This window comes from Protopterus annectens, chromosome 9.part0, assembly GCF_019279795.1.
Source record: "Protopterus annectens isolate FY-2018-M chromosome 9.part0, PAN1.0, whole genome shotgun sequence".
In the NCBI taxonomy this organism is placed as follows: Eukaryota; Metazoa; Chordata; order Ceratodontiformes; family Protopteridae; genus Protopterus; species Protopterus annectens.
Genome location: NC_056743.1, coordinates 382,214,082 through 382,233,421, shown reverse-complemented (window position 1 = coordinate 382,233,421; position 19,340 = coordinate 382,214,082). Strand labels below are relative to the sequence as shown.

The following is a 19,340-nucleotide window of genomic DNA, read 5'->3' as shown; positions in this document are numbered from 1 at the left end:
GGTGAGTAGTCCATCTTTTCAGATCCAAGACAGAATACAGAATGCTCTTGAGACTTCGATCTCCTCTAATATTAAAACATTATTTCTGTACAGAATGACGTCACATACATCTGGTCACCTGACTCTGTTTTCTACACTAGTCCCCAATCACTAGAAGCTACCAAGGTTTAGCACCTATGTTCTACAATGCACACATATAGAGCATTGCTCAGGTGTGGTGCAGCTGCTGGAAGTCATAAAACCATTTCACTCTTCCTACAGGAGCTACCAACTATTCTGCAGCATAGGCATTGCATCTCTCTGGCTCCATTCAAAACTGTGGGATAACATCTTTATGGCTTAACCCATAAAATAATTTAACTTCAAGAATATTTTGAAAAGTCAGGTGGATTAAGATTAACCTCTTCACTTCCCGTATAAGATGTTACAATGGATACATTTATATAGCTACAATAATACATATACATTTCTTTTCCTTCCAGCAGGGCACACTGTTGATACATTTTAATATAAGCAAACATCACAAATACATTTTCAGTACAATCACCTGTGCAAATCAGTTTGATATACAAATGACATATAATTATTTACAAAATTCCCGCTAGCTGTGCTGGCATATGTTAAAAATCTACTGCCCTCTTTCTCCTGGCATGGCTGGCAGTATCTCCTATCATTACACTGTGCATGTATCTAATGGCATCAAGGTGACATACACTAAAGAGGCCATTTTTTTTAACTTTCCTCCTAGAGTAACATCAAATATGTACAGAGAAAGTGATTACCTTTTAAAAGACAGGTAAAGAGACATGCTCTGTATATATCTGACAACAACAAGTTTAAATACACTGATGAGGCCATTGGTTCTTTCACTTTCTTAACAATCTAACATCAAAGAGGTACACAGAAGGTAGCTATCAGCTTTGAGGGTGGGGCTAAGCAACCAGATAGTGTGTGAAAGCAGAGGGTAACCAGGAAGCACAATAAAAGAATGCCTTGCTTTCTCATACTATGTAGTGTAATGCATGCCCAAACTCCTCATGCCCATGATCCACTGCAACAGCCTCCTCAAGCTGGCCCCTTGCCAGCTTCCCCTACACTCCTTTGGATTTGCCACTGAAGTGACTGTTAAGTTTAATAAACACAGGCACCAACATGAGCTGCAACAAAGACAGCAAATGTCTGGACCCAGTGAGAGAAAAAACATCAGTTATAATCTCATAAAAGGCACTGTAAGCTGTTGAAAGTGCCATAGTGTTGCTTCCTAGATGAAGGTCTTGAATAGAAACTGAAAAACATGTTTGAAGGAATATAAAGGTGCATCTGTTGTTGTTATTACAACAATTAGAGAAAAATTAACCACTACTGTCACTCTGTACAAGTTAGGCAGACAATGAATTAGACTGCCACTGTGCACTTTTTTGATACTCCCCTTAAAAAGAAAGACATCACAGACATCATCTTCTTTTGTTCCATCAATTACAGTCAGATCACTCATGAGTAAAGTACATTTGCGCATGTTCCACATACCTGTAACAACAGTTGTTTGTAGAACATGCTGCCTTACTGGCACATGGGTATGTAGTGCCCTGCTACTCTCCGTTTGGCAGTATAGCAAAGTTAAGAACTCCTCCTACTGTGAGGGTGAAGGACCAATCACCTAGCAGGACCAGGACAGCCCATTACAATCACAGACAAGACCCTTTCAGTTTTCTCAAGTCCAACAGGAAAAAAAGATGGAAATACAAGCTTTGTGAACACATACTGTTCCAAACCAAATGCCACACACACTCACAACAATAACAAAGGTTGCTTAACCAACATACAGCAGCAACTTCAACAAACATCTATGTACACCCAACAAAAGGGAGATGGTGGGAGAGTACTACCAGTAAAGCAATGTGTTCTATGAATATCTACTGTCGCAGGTAAGTGAAACTTATACAATTATACTGTGTTCAACAAACTGCCTTACTGGCATACGGGAACATTCCCAAATCTTACCCAACCTGGGAGGAGAAAGGATAAGGGTCTATGAGTGGTTGGAGAATGGTCCACAAAAAGCCTCCTCTGGATCTAGAAAAAGCATCCAGTTTATAGAGCTTCACGAAGTTATGGATGGAAGACGAAGTTCTTGCCTCTACACACTTCTAGAATACACTCTTTTCCAATATGCCACTGAAGAGGAAATGGCACTCATGGAATGTGCCTTCACCTTGCCTGGATTTGTCTTGCCAGGGTGGGTATGACAAACAACAATACCAGAGGACAACCAATGTGCAACAGATTGATAGAGGCGGATTTTTATTTGCCCCAGAAAAGGAAATAAAAAGCCTACTGGTCTTCCTCAAGACCTTTGTCCTGTCAAGTGAATATCTGAGCTGCCTAAGCAAATCCAAGGTATGAAGTATCTTCTCTCCCTTATTCTTAGGTTCTGGAATGAACACAGGGAGATTAACAGACTGACGGCACGAGTGAATTCTAAAACCACGAAAGAAGGATAAGTGCATAACACAACCCCATCCCTGTGGAAAATCAGGTAAGGCCATGAGAACTTGCAGCTCAGAATCTTGCCTTGCAGATGTCAGAGCAATAAGCAAAATGGTTTTCCATGTTAAGAAGTTGAGATCAGCATGAGCTGCCAGTTCAAAAGGCTCCAGGGTCAATTTTTCAAGAACATAATTTAGATCCCACATATGAGGTATTTGCTTGTGAAGGGTCTCATGCAATACTCCTTTCATGAACATATTTTTTTGCCAAGAAACATCTTTATTAAATTTTCACATATGACACTGACAATCTTTCATTTATATACATGAAAAACAAACAATATGGCACCATTTCAGTTACAAACATTATACATCACTTGTAATCTATCCAGTCATTGTCAATTAAGTATTATATGACTTATTCAAATCCTGCCTCTTAAACCTCACTCCTGCTTTGCATATATTGTTCCCACAATTCCCATTTTTCCTATGTAGTTTGCTCCCTCCATTTTCTAAAGATCCCAATTCCAGTTGTTTTATCTCTGTTACTATTTTTACTACTTCTAGTAAAGTTGGTCTATACTTTGATTTCCATTTTCTAGTAACTGCAGCTTGGCAGCTACCATAATTAGATTCAGCAAGGGTTTACTATGTCTAGATAATTCCGATTCTGTATCATAACTAAAAAAAATCATCTCCCCAGTCAATCCAATCTGTTCACCCAGCATCTCTGACAGAACAGTGTGCAGGAATCCCTAAAGTCTGCCAAGTCATTACAATCCCAAAAATATGCTCCCAGCCACTTCTTTCTAGCCTGCCACACCTCCAACATTTGCTATCCAACTGAGGAAAAATTCTTTGGAATCTTCTTGGGGTATAAAAATACCTATGTAAACACTTCTAGGCAAAGATTCTAAATCTTCTAGACTTTGTTGCATATTTGGGAGATATAAATATAGCCTCCCATTGTCTCTGTGAATTGCTTATCCATAGGTTCATAGGTAGGTACTAGACTATCTGCCTGAGGGCATTTATAAGCCTAGCCAGAGTGTGTATCTCTCTCTTCCCAATCATTTCTGAGCTACTCTGATTGATTCTTATAATGATCATGCAATATTTTATATGCTTTACTAATTATTCCTTTTTTAACAGCAGCTGCTGTTCTACATTCTATTAAAAACTCTACTGGTGCTGGTCTTTCATTCAGAAGCCCCCTTTTTCTTTCTCTTTGCCTTTACTCTGATATCAATCCTTGATAGGGAAGGCAATCTCTGACCTGCAGTCCAAATACATTCTTGGCCTCTTCCTATTCTATTACCATTCCCTTTCTAGTTATTTCCTTCCAATATCTTGGTTCCTTTGCCAGTTTTTTCCAATAAATTCCAGCCCCCTCTTGCCTATTATCTGAATCTCTGACCACAGTCATCCCTAAAGGCAAAATCTCTTTTCTCCATTCTCGTGCTGGTTTGGTTCTTAGAATACTCCCTGATATTTTATGAATATATAATTTTTTTTCTCCTTAAGAGTCTGCATCCAAAATCCCAATCTCTCCTTATTTCTTGAGCTTCTTTCCTGTATCAGCATCATTCCTTTCCACTTTGACCATTTTTCCTTATTAGTAATGGACTTGTCACTGCATTAGTACTGTTGTACTTTTGCTGTTTCTTTATCGGTGGGTGCAGTGGACATGATCATTTCAAGGATACCTACAACCAGCAACATGCCAGCCAGGAAAATTACACCAATTTCTGAAATCATTAATGTCTCTAAAACCCCCCTATTGGGAGACCTGTACTTTAACAATGATTCTACTACCATGCAACCTAATCAGAATGTGGATATTCTTAGGCAATATCAAAAAAGTTGCATCAATTTGAACAAACTGTTTTTGCCTTTAAATGCATGCAATGGCAGCGCTTAAGCTTTTCAGTTTATTTACAAAAAAAGATAGTACCAAGAGGGCTATGCATACTAAAAATGCCCTCTTATAGAGAACAATATCCAGATCTACTCAGACATTGGCAGTTAGTAAATCTTAGCTGCAGTGACTCTTAGCTGCTCATTTCAGTACATGGAGCTTATGCTTGTGTTCTTTAATCCAACTGAATAGCAACTAAGCAAGGAAGTAGAAGCTATCTACCAGGATTTCTTTACAGGTATTGAAGTATATGAACATTCTCTTCTTTTACAAGAAACATTAGACTGCAATACAGCTTTTGAACAGTGGTTAATAGAAACAAAGAAAAGGAAACTTCGTAGAGACACAAATGATTTTAAACGTGGAAATGTTTTTACTTGGCCAGCCAACAGAACCAGTAACCAATGTAACCAACCACAACAAGAACCAATCAATGTACAACTTCTAACTACTGAGGATATTCCTACTGAACCCATGCTGCAGGAAGTGCAACGGCCAATAACCTTAGTAGATGCCATCAATGTTCTGCTCTGGATCCCTTGGATTTTACAATTCTGGAAACAGACCCCCTCCCCATGTTGGAACCTCGACAGAAAACGAAGAACAACAACAAGAGGAGGAACAACAACAGAACCATATCCAGGAGCCAAATGAAGTTCCAACACACAATGAATCAACAGTAATAAATTTAGCATCTTATACTTTAAATTTGGATGAACTGTCAGTTTTATCTAAACGTTTAACATCTGTATGCTCTACTCAAATGTTGGTAGAACTTAAATAGTTTATGCGTTCTCTTAACCTGAAGATTCTGTTCAAAGAGAACAATACTACACTGAATGTACCCAAACGTTCAATTACCTTTATACCACCTAACAATCCGCTTGTTTTGGCCTTTGAAAAATCAGTGCAAAAAGAAAAATATAAACATTTTTATGGGGACAAGCACAGTAAATACTTTAACTTGACTGTATCAGAGATACTGGCAGTCAAGAATCTTACTACAAACCCTCCTCTCTCCCCCACACAGCATGGTTTCCGGCCAAACCATAGCACAACCACTACTCTACTCTCCTTTACCAGTCAGATTAACCATCTAAGAAAAAGCAACACATTTGTCTCAGCCATATTCCTAGATCTATCAAAAGTGTTTGATATGGTCTCCCATAACCTACTCTTAGACACTCTGTCAACCTTATCCTTCACCCCCCCCACTACTTCATGGTTTAGAAGCTATCTCTCTGACAAAAAACAATCAGTTAAATGGCAACGTACACTATCTCCACTATTACTAACTACTATAGGCGTCCCACAAGGATCAATACTGGGTCCTCTATTATTCACCATTTTCACTAACAAACTACATGCTTCCACCCTGCATGCATCACTTATACAGTACGCAGATGACTCCACCCTAGTCTGCTCAGCCCCATCCATAACCACCCTTCAAAAGCTTACCCAAGAATCCTTCTGCTCTGTGGAAAAATGGATTACGGATATCCAACTCATTCTAAACCCCAACAAGAATAAATTACTCCTTTTTACCCCCAATAAATCCAAATCCACACCTCCTACCTTCACTATCACCTGCAAAAATGGGACCACAATCTCCCCCTCCACTCACACTAAGCTGCTCAGGGTTGAAATACATAACAATCTAAACTCTAACGTCCATATCTCACAAACCATCACAAAGATACATAAGAAACTAGGAACCCTATACAAACACAAACATTTCCTATCGGACCAAGCTAGAATCTCCCTAGCCCAAACCCACCTCTTGTCTACCCTAATGTATGCATCACCAATCCTAATTCATATCAGGAAAACAAACCTAAACAAACTAGAGTCATGTTACAATAAAATTGCAAAATTTGCTAACAACTCCACTTTTAGAAGTCATCACTGTCTTGCCCTGAAGCAACTACAGTGGTTAGAACTCCCTCAGCTAATTAGCTATCACCAATTAGTCATCACCTTCAACATAAGGAATCCTCAGAAAACCCCAGCCCTAAACCAACTTCTAAGCCAATATTCTGCATATTGCTCTCTACGCTCATCCAACAAAACCCTGCTCTGCATAACCAAAGCCAACAACACTGCAGGGAAAAGGCTGTTCCCCCACACCATTGCTAGGGAATGGAATAACCTCCCCACAAAGTATCTCCTCTGCACCATCCATCGCACTTTTCAAGACATCACTAAAGTCACACCTCTTGCGATCATGGCTCTGTCCCTGTATCACATAAAATCTTTTCTGCTCTCCTCCTAACTTGCCACACCTCATCTCCTCACTGCTTACCTCAGCTATTCTGTACTACTCAAATACTCCCTATCAGGAACTACTATCCTACAATTTATTTATTTATTTTTATTATTTATTTAAATTTGTTGACCGAGAGTGTCCGACTGGACGTAGGTCCATTTTCAGCGGAGGCCCGGGGAGAAAAGCTCCACTGTAAAATAAACAGACAGTAGTTACATTGGATTACATAGCGATTAACAATTTAACATAGCAATTACTTACAACATATTTACAGCTGAAGAACATAGTACATCAGTAGACAACTAGAATCTTTACCTGTGAAGTACATAACAGACTTTAACAAATGTTACAATGAGAAGTTCCTGCTGTATAATACGTACTAGGCTTATGAGCATCTGAGCTTGCTATAATCAAGGTAGTTAGTGGAGTGGAGAGAAAGGTAGTGGTTGGATGGGGTGGATGATATTAGAGTGGGAGTTGCAAGGGCATAGCCAGCATGTTTTTAGGTGTGCTTTTAGTAAAGTTTTGAAGTGGGTGCATGATGGTACAGAGGTAATTGTGGGTGGGAGTGAGTTCCATAATTTGACTATGGCGCAAGAGAATAGTGCTTCACCAGCAGAGTTATTGGCTTTAGTGATCTGCAAGTGATTTTTGTTGCTGGATCTTAGTGGTCTGGTGGTGCGATAGGGTTGGAGTGGATTCTGGAGGGATGGGACATTTAGTGGATGGTTTACTAGTTTGTGGGCGAGTGAGAGTTGATACCACTGAAGTAGGTGAGGGAGTTCAAGCCAGCCCAGTTCAGCAAGTGGGAGACAGTGGTGACTATGGTAGGATGCCCCTGTGGCGAATTTGGCGATTTTGTTGTAGCAGGTGTCTAGCTTGTTTAGATCACATTGCCTTAGGTTGGTATATATTGGAAAGGCATAAAGTAGGGTGGAGATAAGGTGGGAATTTGCTATTGAAATCTTTGCTGCTTTGGTGAGAAATTGCTTATTTCTGTATAACGCTCCTAGTTTTTTGTGGACTTTTTTTATGGTCATGGATATGTGAATGTCAAATTTTAGTTTATTGTCTATTTCCACTCCTAGCAATTTGATGTGTTCAGTTGGGTATATAGTGGTGTTGTCTTTTGCTGTGATGTTAAAGTGAGAGTTGTTTTGAGTATGTTTGGTGGGTTGGAAGATGAGTAGTTTAGTTTTATTTGGGTTGAGTATTAATTGGGCATCGGATAACCATGTTTCAACAGAGAAAAAGGCTTCCTGTGTGACTTTTTGCAGTTTGGGTAGGGACTGGGCTGAGCAGATGATGGTCGAGTCATCTGCGTATTGTATGAGTGTGCCATGTTTGGTGGCAGAGGCTAGATTATTGGTGTAAACTGAGAAGAATAGGGGTCCAAGGATGGATCCTTGGGGAACCCCTATGCAGACAGGTAGTTGGGGAGATACGTCATTCTGCCATACAACGGATTGTTGGCGGTCAGACAAGTAACTCTGAAACCAGTTGGTGACTGATTGTGAGAAGGATAGGTTATTGAGGACAGAGATAAGTTGTTTGTGTGGGACCATGTCAAATGCTTTAGATAGGTCTAGGAAAGTAGCAGAGGAGAGACAGCCATTGTTTTTATGCTGAAGGATAGTGTTAGTAAAGGAGAGTAAGGCAGTGGTGGTGCTATGGTTTGGTCGGAAACCATGCTGAGTACTGGAAAGGAGGTTGTTAGTAAGTAGGTAGTCTGAGACCTGAGAGTGTATGCATCTCTCTAGTATTTTGGAGAGTGGAGAGAGAATAGCTATGGGGCGGTAAATGGTTAGTTCTGTGGAGGGTCCGCCTTTGTGGAGGGGAATTATATGTGATACTTTCCACAGTGTGGGAACGTAACTTTCTGACAGAGATCGGTTAATCAAGATGGATACTGGGCAGGCCAGAGCATCAGCTGTGATAGGTATTCACTTGGGAGGTTGTCTGCTGCTAATTTGGTGGGTTTAAGTTTAGTTAAGAGTTTTTTATGTTGGAGGTAGGTACAGGAGAAAAAGAGAAGGCAGTGGGGAGATTACTAGTTGAATGTGTGGGTTGGAGGGGAGGGGGGGTTGTGTTGTTTAGCTAGTGATAGTATGGTTTGGGTGAAGTGTGTGTTGAACGAGGTAGCAATATTTTCTGAGGAGTGAGGGATGTTAGGAGGAGGGGTACTGACTTTACCTGGGTGGAGGATGGAGTTTATGGAGGACCAGAATTGTTTGGGGCTGTGTTGTGAGGAGTCTAGGGCAGACTGGTAGTATTGGAATTTGTCCTGTTTTATTAGCTTTTTGACTCTATTGTGTAGTTCTAGGAATTTCTGTCTAGCTGAGGGGGTTTTGGTTTTGCGCCAGTGCTCCCAGGCTTTATCCCTGTTTTTCATTTCTGACTTAGTGGTTTTCTGTAGCCATGGGGAGGGTTGTGCTTTGGTTCTGGAAAATCTTATGGGGGCATGGTAATTAAGGATGCTCAGGAAGGTAGTATTAAAAAATTCAACTGCGTCATCTAGACTGAGGTACTTTAGAGGATGCCAGTTACATTCTTTGAGGGATGAGATGAATGTGAGTGGGTTAAAGTTTAGTTTTTTATGTATTTGATGGTAGATGACAGGTTTAGCTTGGTACAGGTATTTTTTGAGTAGGAATGTTGGGGAGTGAACACTGAGGCTATCTGATAAGCAGCCTGTTATATATGACTGGGGGCTCTTACTGACTAGTATCCAACCCAGGGTAGTGTGCTTGCTGGAGTTTTTATTTATCCTGGTTGGTGACTGGACTAGTTGGGTGAAGCCATGAAGGTGTACACGATGGGTTGGATTGCTGCCAGAACAGGATTGCCAGTCAATATTGAAATCACCTAAGATGATAGTTTCTTGGGGGAGACTGTGGGTAGACCAGCTGAGGAGGTTTTCTAGTGGAGGGATGTTTTGGCCAGGTGGGAAGTAGCATCAAATTATGTTGATGGTTTTGTTTTGGTTAATTTTGAGGTTGGTATATATTATTTCTTCATTGCCTATTTGTGGAGCTGATGATTTTAAGATCTGGATGTTTAGATGCTGTTTAAATATTATAACTACACTATAATATTTATACAAACTATTTCTCACACTACAACATATCTCCCAAATAGCATTATTTTCCAGATTCCATTCCTTCATTTTTATGCTTTGTACTACCAATAGGGAATTCAAAGTTTTGCTATCTATATACCAAGCTTGCTCAAATCAAACTAAGGTACAAAATATCTCCTTGATTGTATATATGCCACTGTATAGAAATATTCTGTCATTCGTGGATTATGTGTTGTCATATAAAGACATGGAGCTCTGATTGTATATATGCCTCTATACAGAATTTTTTTTTTTGTCATTTGTTGTAGTTGTACTGTCATGTTACGGAGCTTTTCTCCCCAGGCCTCCACTGTAAATGGACCTTGTTCCAGTCGGACATTCCCGGTAAAAAAAAAATATAAAATAAATAAATAAATAAATAAAATTCATAAAACCAGCAGACAAAGGTGGGGGTACTGTGATTATGAACTTTGACTAGTATAACAATCAAATGCTCTCCATGCTAGCCACCTCAGATTATGAGCAAATAAACAACTGGTGAATCAGATAATTAAGCAGATTTCCTTAAGAATAGAAAACATACTCAAGGACAACCTCATTGGAGAAGAATTATACCAGCACTTTAGAACTGCTATTCCTGTTGTACCTTTATATATGGCATACCTAAAGTCCATAAATCCCTTGTATCTCCCCCGCTTAGACCAATGGTGTCAGCAAGAGGATGGGAGACAGAGCCCTTATCAAGCTACCTTGATAATCAACTTAAGAAATATTTACATGTAAGGTACCATTATCAAGGACACAACTGATTTCATTTCTTACCTATCAGAATGGCTTATGTTACACCCAGCAAAATACTGTTTTCTTATTACATTAGATGTAGACTCCTTGTTCACAGTTATTCCCAATGAGATAAGAATTTGATTTGTTAAAACATTTACTTGAATTCTCTGATTATACAGTGTCACATTAATGTTATTTGTGAATTACTGGACATTATGCTTACCAATAATATCTTTTCATATCAAAAGAAGTTTTACAAACAGGCAAGAGGTGTGGGGAAGGGTACCCCAGTCACCAACACCTATGCCAACATTGTAATGTACCAATGGAAGAAACAACATGCAGTCAGTGAAAAAGAATCCCTATCTCAGAAATGTAAAATTTTATAAAAGGTTTGTGTATGACCTTTTTTTATTATTGGAAGGTACACTAGAAGAATTCAGGAAATTTGAGTCATATATCTCTACAACTACTGATCTGTTAAAGTTTAAATGTGAAGCATCCTTTCATGCAATTAATTTTCTTGACATAACCCTAAACAAACTTCATACTGGTCAGACAGATACTACTATGTACAGAAAATCATCCAGGAAAATACATATCTACATAGAACCAACTTACACCCATCACAAATCTATCCAAACATTGTTAAAAATCAACTTGTTAGGTTAGCTAAATTAAATTCAAATGATTCACTAATGGAACAGCAACTTGAAAAGTACTGCTTCAGTATTCATACAGAGAGGTTATAGTCAACAAGTTACAACAATTAAATAAGACATTATAAACGAGATCCACAGAATACACACCTCTGCTAACCTCCAACACAGATGTACAATCGTCCACGTCATAATTACTTCAAATTAAGATACACTCTTACACATAATAGAAATACACCGGTTTTAAAGAATACTATTAAAAAATACTGGTCTATACTAACTAACATACCTTGGCTAAGGAATATATCAAATTCACCAAGATTTAGTAATAGAAGAGCTAGTAACTTAAAGAACATTCTTTGTCATAAAGAGGAACCAAAAATATATACCTTACTTCTACACTAATAAGCTAGGAACATACAGATGTAACGATTGCACTTTTTGCAAGTAAATTAATACTGACAAGTTTGTTAGACATCCGGTCTAAGATGCGGCTTTTGAACTAAGAGCATTTGGTAACTGCAACACACAATGCTTACTATACATAGAAAACTGCTCCAAGTGTGAAGCGTACTACATAGGCAAGACAAATAGAAAATTAAAAGAGAGAATAGGTCAACACATGTCAGACATCGGGAGAAGTGTTCAAACAAATGCCTTATATAAACATATTCTTAATACAGAACTATCCCATACTTTTAAATTTGCTATTTTCCACTTTATTTGTGCACTGCTTAGAGGGGGTGACATGAAATTACATACAGAGACGATAGAATGGCAATGGATTTTTAGATTTAAGGCACATATACCCCCTGGCTTGAATAACATGGTTGCCTTATTTGAAGTACTTACATACTCACATGCACTGAACTTTTTCTATTTGTCTGTACCCTATATGTTTAAAAAATTTGAAAAAGCAAAATTTTACAAGTACTTTCAATATTTATTACATTTCATACTGTTGTCACCTACATTTTTATACATACAATTTATGTGTATTTTACTTATTTTTGTTATTATGTGACTAGATCATGTGACTACACCTTGATTATATAAGCTAAGCACAATGTGTTGCTCAGTTTCTTTGCCTGATGAAGTCTATCTGGGTGAAAGTGTTTTCTGCACTTGCAACTTCTTAAGTACATTTGTGGGTTTTAAACTTGTGGAAAAAGCACTTCTAACTACATTATGGATGTTAAACTCTTGGAATAAACAAGTATTACTTAAAAAAAACTCTTCAAGTAAGTTGTGGACTTTGAATTTTTTGAATTAACTACTGTTTATCCTTGCTCATGGTTCCAGTTACTTTTTGTTTTGCTTGCCTTGCAGATGTCTGAGCAATAAGCAAAATGGTTTTCCATGTTAAGAAGTTAAGATCAGCATGAGCTGCCAGTTCAAAAGGTTCTAGGGTCAATTTTCAAGAACATAATTTAGATCCCACAAAGGAGATATTTGCTTGTGAAGGGTCTCATGCAATACTCCTTTCATGAACTTTTTTTTTTTTGCCAACAAACATCTTTATTAAATTTTCACATATGACAGAAGCAATCTTTCATTAATATACATGAAAAACAAACAGCATGACACCTCTTTAGTTGCAAACAGTATAAATCACAGACACCATTGAAACAACTGTAGCTGCAAACATTATAATTCACTTGTAATCTATCAAATCATTGTTAATTACGTATCATATGACTCATTCAAATCCTGTCTCTTAAACCTCACTCCTGCTCTGCATACTGTATATTGTTCCCACAATTCCCATTTTTTCCTATGTAGTTTGCTCCCTTTTCTAAAGATCCCATTTCCAGTTGTTTTATCTCTGTTACTATAGTCACTACCTGTAGTAAAGTTGGTCTAGACTTTGATTTCCATTTTCTAGTAATTGCATTTTTTGGTAGCTACCATAATTAGACTCGGCGAGGCTTTACTATGTCTAGGCAATTTTGATTCTGTAGCATAACTAAAAAAAAATAATCTCCCCAGTCAATCCAATTTGCTCACCCAGCATCTCTGACAGAGCAGTGTGCAGGAATCCCTAAAGTCTGCCAGGTCATTACAATCCCAAAAATATGTTCTCAGCCTCCTCTTTCTTGCCCGTCATACCTCCAACATTTGCTATACACCTGAGGAAAAATTCTTTTCAATCTACTTGGCGTATAAAAATACCTATGTAAACACTTCCAGGCAAAGATTCTAAATCTTCTAGACTTATGTTGCATATTTGGGAGATATGAATATATCCTCCCATTGTCTCTCTGTGAATTTCTTATCCAGTCTCTCTTCCCAATCCTTTCTGAGCTACTCTGATTGATTCTTATAATTATCATGCAATATTTTATATGCTTTACTAATTATTCCTTTTTATCAGCAGCTTCTGTTCTAGATTCTATTAAAAACTCTACCAGTGTTGGTCTTTCATTCAGAAGCCCCCTATTTATTTCTCTTTGCCTATACTCTGATATCAATCCTTGATAGGAAAGGCAATCTCTAACCTGCAGTCCAAATACATTTTTGGCCTCTTCCCATTCTATTACCTTTCCCTTTCTAGTTATTTCCTCCCCATACCTTGGTTCCTTTGCCAATTTTCTCCAATAAATTCCAGCCCCCTCTGCCTATTATCTGTATCCCTAACCACAGTCATCCCTATCGGCAAAATCTCTTTTCTCCATTCTTGTGCTGGTTTGCTTCTTAGAATATTCCCTGCTATTTTATGAATATAACACTCTGTATGATTTTTTTTGTTTTCCTTAAGAGTCTGCATCCAAAATCCCAATCTCTCCTTATTTCTTGAGCTTCTTCCCTGTATCAGCATCATTTCTTTTTACTTTGAATTACAGTTATCTGCTTGTTCTATGTATAAGAGCCTTAACTGTGTTGCTCTAAAATAATCCCTCAGATTGCATAATCCTAGTCCACCTTACTCTATTGGAAGAATCAGCTCATCCCACTTGACCCTTGCTGTCTTCCCTTCCCAGATAAAACCTTTCAACTCTGTTTTAATTACTATCCACAACTTCTCATCTTGTTGATAAAAATATGCCTGACCTGTGTATAAGACTAAAGGGACTAAAAACATTTTAATGGAGTATATCTTAGTATACATATCAATATAACAAAGCTTCCAGTTTCTCAATTTTTGTATTATCTTCTGCTTAGTGTCTTCCCACATATCCTTAGCTGCCACAACAGAGTAATTTCTAATTCATACTCCTGAATACTTAATTTTATCATATCCCCATAAATATGGATATTGATGGACCAATTTGTGTGTGGATACATAATTTAACGCTACTGCCTTTGTTTTAGCTTCATTAATTTTGTATCCTAAGAAGATCTGAAATTGTCTTAAAATGTTTTATAACACTGTAATATCCCTTTCTGGTTTTGTCATGTACAAAATAAAATTATCTGCAAATAGAGACAGCTTTTCCTGACTACTATACCAATTATATCCTTGAATTTCTGAGTCCTTTATTTTCTTTGCCAATGGTTCTAAATATAATGCAAACAAAGGGGAACGTGGACAACCCTGCTTAGTTCCTCTTCTCAAGCAGAAATTATCGGAGAGGACCCCACCCACTTTAATTTCCACCTCTGATCCCTCATATATTCTTTTAATCAACCTTATAACTGTATCAGAAAAAGCAAATGCTTCCATTGCCCTACTCATGAAGTCTCAGTCAATTCTGTCAAATGCTTTCTCTGCATCAAGACCCACCAATAACAGTGGTATTTTGTTACATTCTGCTTCCCTCTGGATCATCAGTGTTCTGTTAATATTGTCAAATGTTTGCCTCCCCTCCACAAAACCACACTGAACCATATCTATCAATTTGGCATTAATTTTGTCATTCTTTTATCCATCATAGACATGAACACTTTATAATCATGGTTTAATATTGAAATGGGCCTATATGAAGCTGGATCTGATGGATCTTTACCCTTCTTAGGTATTACAGCTACCACTGCTTTCTTCCAGGATACTGATACATCTCCTACTCTTAAAATACTGTTAAACAAAATCTTCCAGATCTTTATCAGTTTTTTTTTCTCCTAAGTTCCAAACTTCCACAGGGCTACCATCTATTCCTGGGAACTTTCCTGTAGATTATTTATACATCGTAATTTTTATCTCATCTCCTCCTCTCCTAATTGTTAGTAATCGAGTCTCATCTACCTCTAACCTTGGCATATTTAATTATTCCATAAACATTTCCATTTGTATCTTTTCTTGATTTCCACATTTCTATGCTTTATATAGACTTTCATAAAATTTCCAAAATACCCTTTAAGCTTGGGGCAGCCTTTTCTACTTTCTGTTGCTTGAGGTGTTGTGCTAAAAATTTTGTGCTCCAGTGTTATTATCAAAAAACAGTTGCTTAACAGCAATCTTTCTAAACATGTATATATTACTGAGGTAATATTTTATTTTCTGCTTAGCATTTTGTAGTTGATCCTCTTCTTGTTCTGTGGGATTCCCCCTATTGTGCAATACGTTAACATTTGTTAGTCCCTCTACATAATTCTTGTTACGTCTTAACCATAGAGCCCTTTCATTTACTTCCACTCTATTTTTAAAGTCTACCTTAATTTTATCCCAGTCCCTAGCTATATTTTCAGAAGTAATTTCTATCCTCTTGAATAGTTTCTGAATAATCTCCACAATCCATTCCTTAAATTCTTCTCTTTTCAACAGATAGGTGGGAAAGCACCAGTGTCTCATTTTTCATTACCCTATGTTTTTATTTTAGTTATTATGGGTGCATGATCTGAAACAGTTATTGGGTGAGTATCAAGACCTTCAATTAAATGCACATGTTCCTGTGAAATTTAAATTCTGTCTAGTCTAGTCCAGTTTTTATATACTGGGGAGTAATATGTAAATTCACGCCGAACTCCTATTACTGAATTCACATATTCTATGCCAAATATTTTCATAAATGTCTTCACAAATCTACCCTCGTTTGTTATACTTTCCTTTCTGGGCTCCCCAGACACATCTTCATTGCTGCAAATCAAATTCCACTCCCCACCTATAAGTAGCATTTTTTGCTGAAAACTGATTCTTTTTCCGAGAATGCTCTTAAGCTTCATTATAGCAGTTTTAAGTGGAATATAAATACATGCCAGTGTAATCCTCCTCCCTTGCCAGAAGCCCCTTGGCACCACAAATCTGCCATTATTATATTTTTGCCCTCTTATATCACTTTGTAGCTCTTCTTGCAATTAATATAAGTACTCCTCTTTCCTTTGTCCCAGATATTCCGCTGAATAATCATCCTGAAAACCTTTCTTTATTTAATCCACATGTTCAGTTCTTTCCAAGTGTGTATCTTTATTTATTTATTTATTTATTTATTTATTTATTTATTTATTTATTTATTATTTTATTTTACATTTGTTGACCGGGCTAGTCCAGCTGGATAATTTCCATTTTCAGTGGAGGCCTGGGGAGAAAAGCTCCTCAGATTAAAACAAGGCTATAGAAATTAAACAATTACAATAAAAGCCTGAGACACAGACAGTGAGCAACAATGGATACATATTAGTTTAGATCAAGTAATAAAAAACACATAGTGCTATCTACGTATTGAGAAAGGCATTAATTCTTTACAGTACAATTATGTTAGGATGGGGTAATTACATATTTTAAAATGTATGTACATACTTATAAAAGACAATGTTTGTCCCTCTTTTTTTTTTTTTTTTTGAGAACAGTCGTAACAGTACAGTCATTGAGACATTCGTGATCACAGAGAAAGATTGCAGTTTTGACATAAGGAATTATGATAGTAGAATGAAGATAGTAGATTAGTCTGGATTGGTACAAGAGCAGAGCCAGAAGTTGTTCAGATGTAAAAGAAGTTGTTTTTAAAAGATGAAAGGAGCCGAGAGGTAATCTGTGAGGGAGGTTATTCCATATTTTGCCTACTGAGTTGGAGAAAAGGCAGTTACCTGCAGAATTTGTAATTCTAGTTGTGTTGATTTGTAGCTTTTTGGCGGAGCGCAGCTGTTTCAAGTTATTATAGGGGGTCAAGAGGTTACTAAGAGCAGGTGTCTTTGAAGGTTGATATAGAATATTATGTGTTATTAAGAGTTGTTGATAGATAAGTTTATTAGGAAGTTCCAACCAGTGTAAGTGTTTTAAGTTTATACAGTGGTGAGTTCTATACTGGGATGCTGTGGCAAAACGAGCTATATTGTGGTAGGATGTAGTCAGTTTCCTAAGGTTGCTTTTAGAGAGGTTATTGTAAATAGAGGAAGCATACAGTAGGGTAGAGATGAGATGTGATTGTGCTAAGGTGGTCCGTGTTTCAGGTGTAAGGAAGGGTTTTATTCTATACAGTGACCCAATCTTTTTATTAACTGCTTTTATAGTGTTATTGATGTGATAATCACAGCTAAGATGATTATCAATAGTAACACCAAGCAGTTTGGTAGTAGAGTCGGGGGAGATGAGGGAATTATCACTTGCAGTAATAGTAAAGTTTAGTTGAGAAGATTTGTGGGTAGGTGAGAATAGTAATAGTTTTGTTTTCTTAGGGTTGAGGAGAAGACATCTTTTTGAGAACCACTGTTCGACGGTAGAAAAGGTAGATTGTGTTAGTGACTGGAGTTCAGATTGAGTGGAAGCTGTGCAAATAATGGTGGAATCATCTGCATATTGTATACAGGTAGTGTTTTGGACAGATGATTGGAGATCATTAATAAAGATAGAGAATAAGAGTGGGCCTAGTATAGATCCTTGAGGTACTCCTAAAGAGATAGGTAGTAGAGCAGATAGAGAATTTTTCCATAGTACTGCTTGTTGTCGGTTTTCAAGATAGGATGAGAACCAGGTTAAGGAAGAGAAATCCAAGGCAAGGGATTTTAATATATGTAGAAGAAGTGTATGGTTGTCCATGTCAAGGCTTTTGACAGGTCTAGGAAAAGAGAAGAGGTTAGTTTGTTGTTGTTACGGTTACAGTTGATGGTGTTGGTAAAAGAAAGTAGTGCAGTGGTAGTACTATGTGAAGGTCTAAATCCATGTTGAGTGTTAGCTAGTAGGTTGTTATGAAGGAGATGGTTAAGTAGTTATTTATGTATACATTTTTCCATGATTTTAGCTAGTGGAGATAATAGCGCTATAGGGCGAAAGTTAGAAAGGTCAGTGGATTTACCTCCTTTGTGTAAGGGTATGATATGTGATATCTTCCAGATTGTTGGAAAAGTACTTTCTTTTATGGATCTGTTTATTAGGATAGAAACAGGGTAGGCAATAGATTTAGCTGCTACTTGCAGGAATTCAGCAGGAAGTTTATCTGCTGAGGGGGTAGTGGGTTTAAGTTTTTGTAAAAGAGATTGTATGTAGGAGGTAGGTATGGGTTGAAGTTGAAGGGGAAGAAGGGAATTGTTGATGTTACATAAGAGCAGTTGGGAAGCATCAGGAGATAGGTGGTTAGCTAGACTTTGTATCGAAGTAGTAAAGAAGGTATTGAAGTTATTGGCTATTAAAGAGGGATTATCAGGGTCTAAATTCTGTGGGTTGGGTGTAACTACTTTGCCTGGGGTAAGTAGATTATTGATAGGAGACCAGAACTTTTTTGGTTCTTTTTTGGTGGATTGCTGAAGTTCAAAGTAATAATTCTTTTTATCAGAAAGGTTGGCTTTTTAGGTATTGTTTCTGAGCTCTCTAAAGGTTTGATGATCTGTTGGGTTTCTAGAGGAGCGCCATTTTTTCCAAGATTTATTTCTCAGTCTAATTTTTTGTTTAGTATTAGAGGTTAGCCAAGGTGCTGTTTTGGTCTTTGTTCTAATGGTACGACTTGGGGCATGTTGATTTAAGATTGCAAGGAATGTTGAGTTGAAATGTTCGACGGCATTGTTAAGTGAGAGGTGTTTTAGAGGGGTCCAGTTGTATTGTGAAAGTTCTGTTTGAAACTGTTCAGGATTAAATTGTTTTTTTGAATATAGTGTTCTATGAGAGGTAGGCAAGTTTAGATTAGTTTTAGCTCTAATGACATAGGTGAGGGAGTGATCGCTAAGGTCATCAGGAAGGATGCCAGTTTGGTAGGTTTGTAGGGGGGAGTTTGTAAGAATCCAGTCTAAGGTGGTTTCTTTTTTGCTCTTATTATTTATTCTAGTGGGACTATCAATTAGTTGT

At 37.6% G+C, this 19,340-nt stretch overlaps 1 protein-coding gene across 4 annotated transcripts in view; it reads right to left on the bottom strand.

Annotated features, from left to right (window-relative positions):
• The window catches only part of PDLIM2 (PDZ and LIM domain 2), a 3,176,635-nt gene that overhangs the window by 770,310 nt on the left and 2,386,985 nt on the right, over positions 1–19,340 (bottom strand). The gene's annotated exons all lie outside the window — the stretch shown is intronic.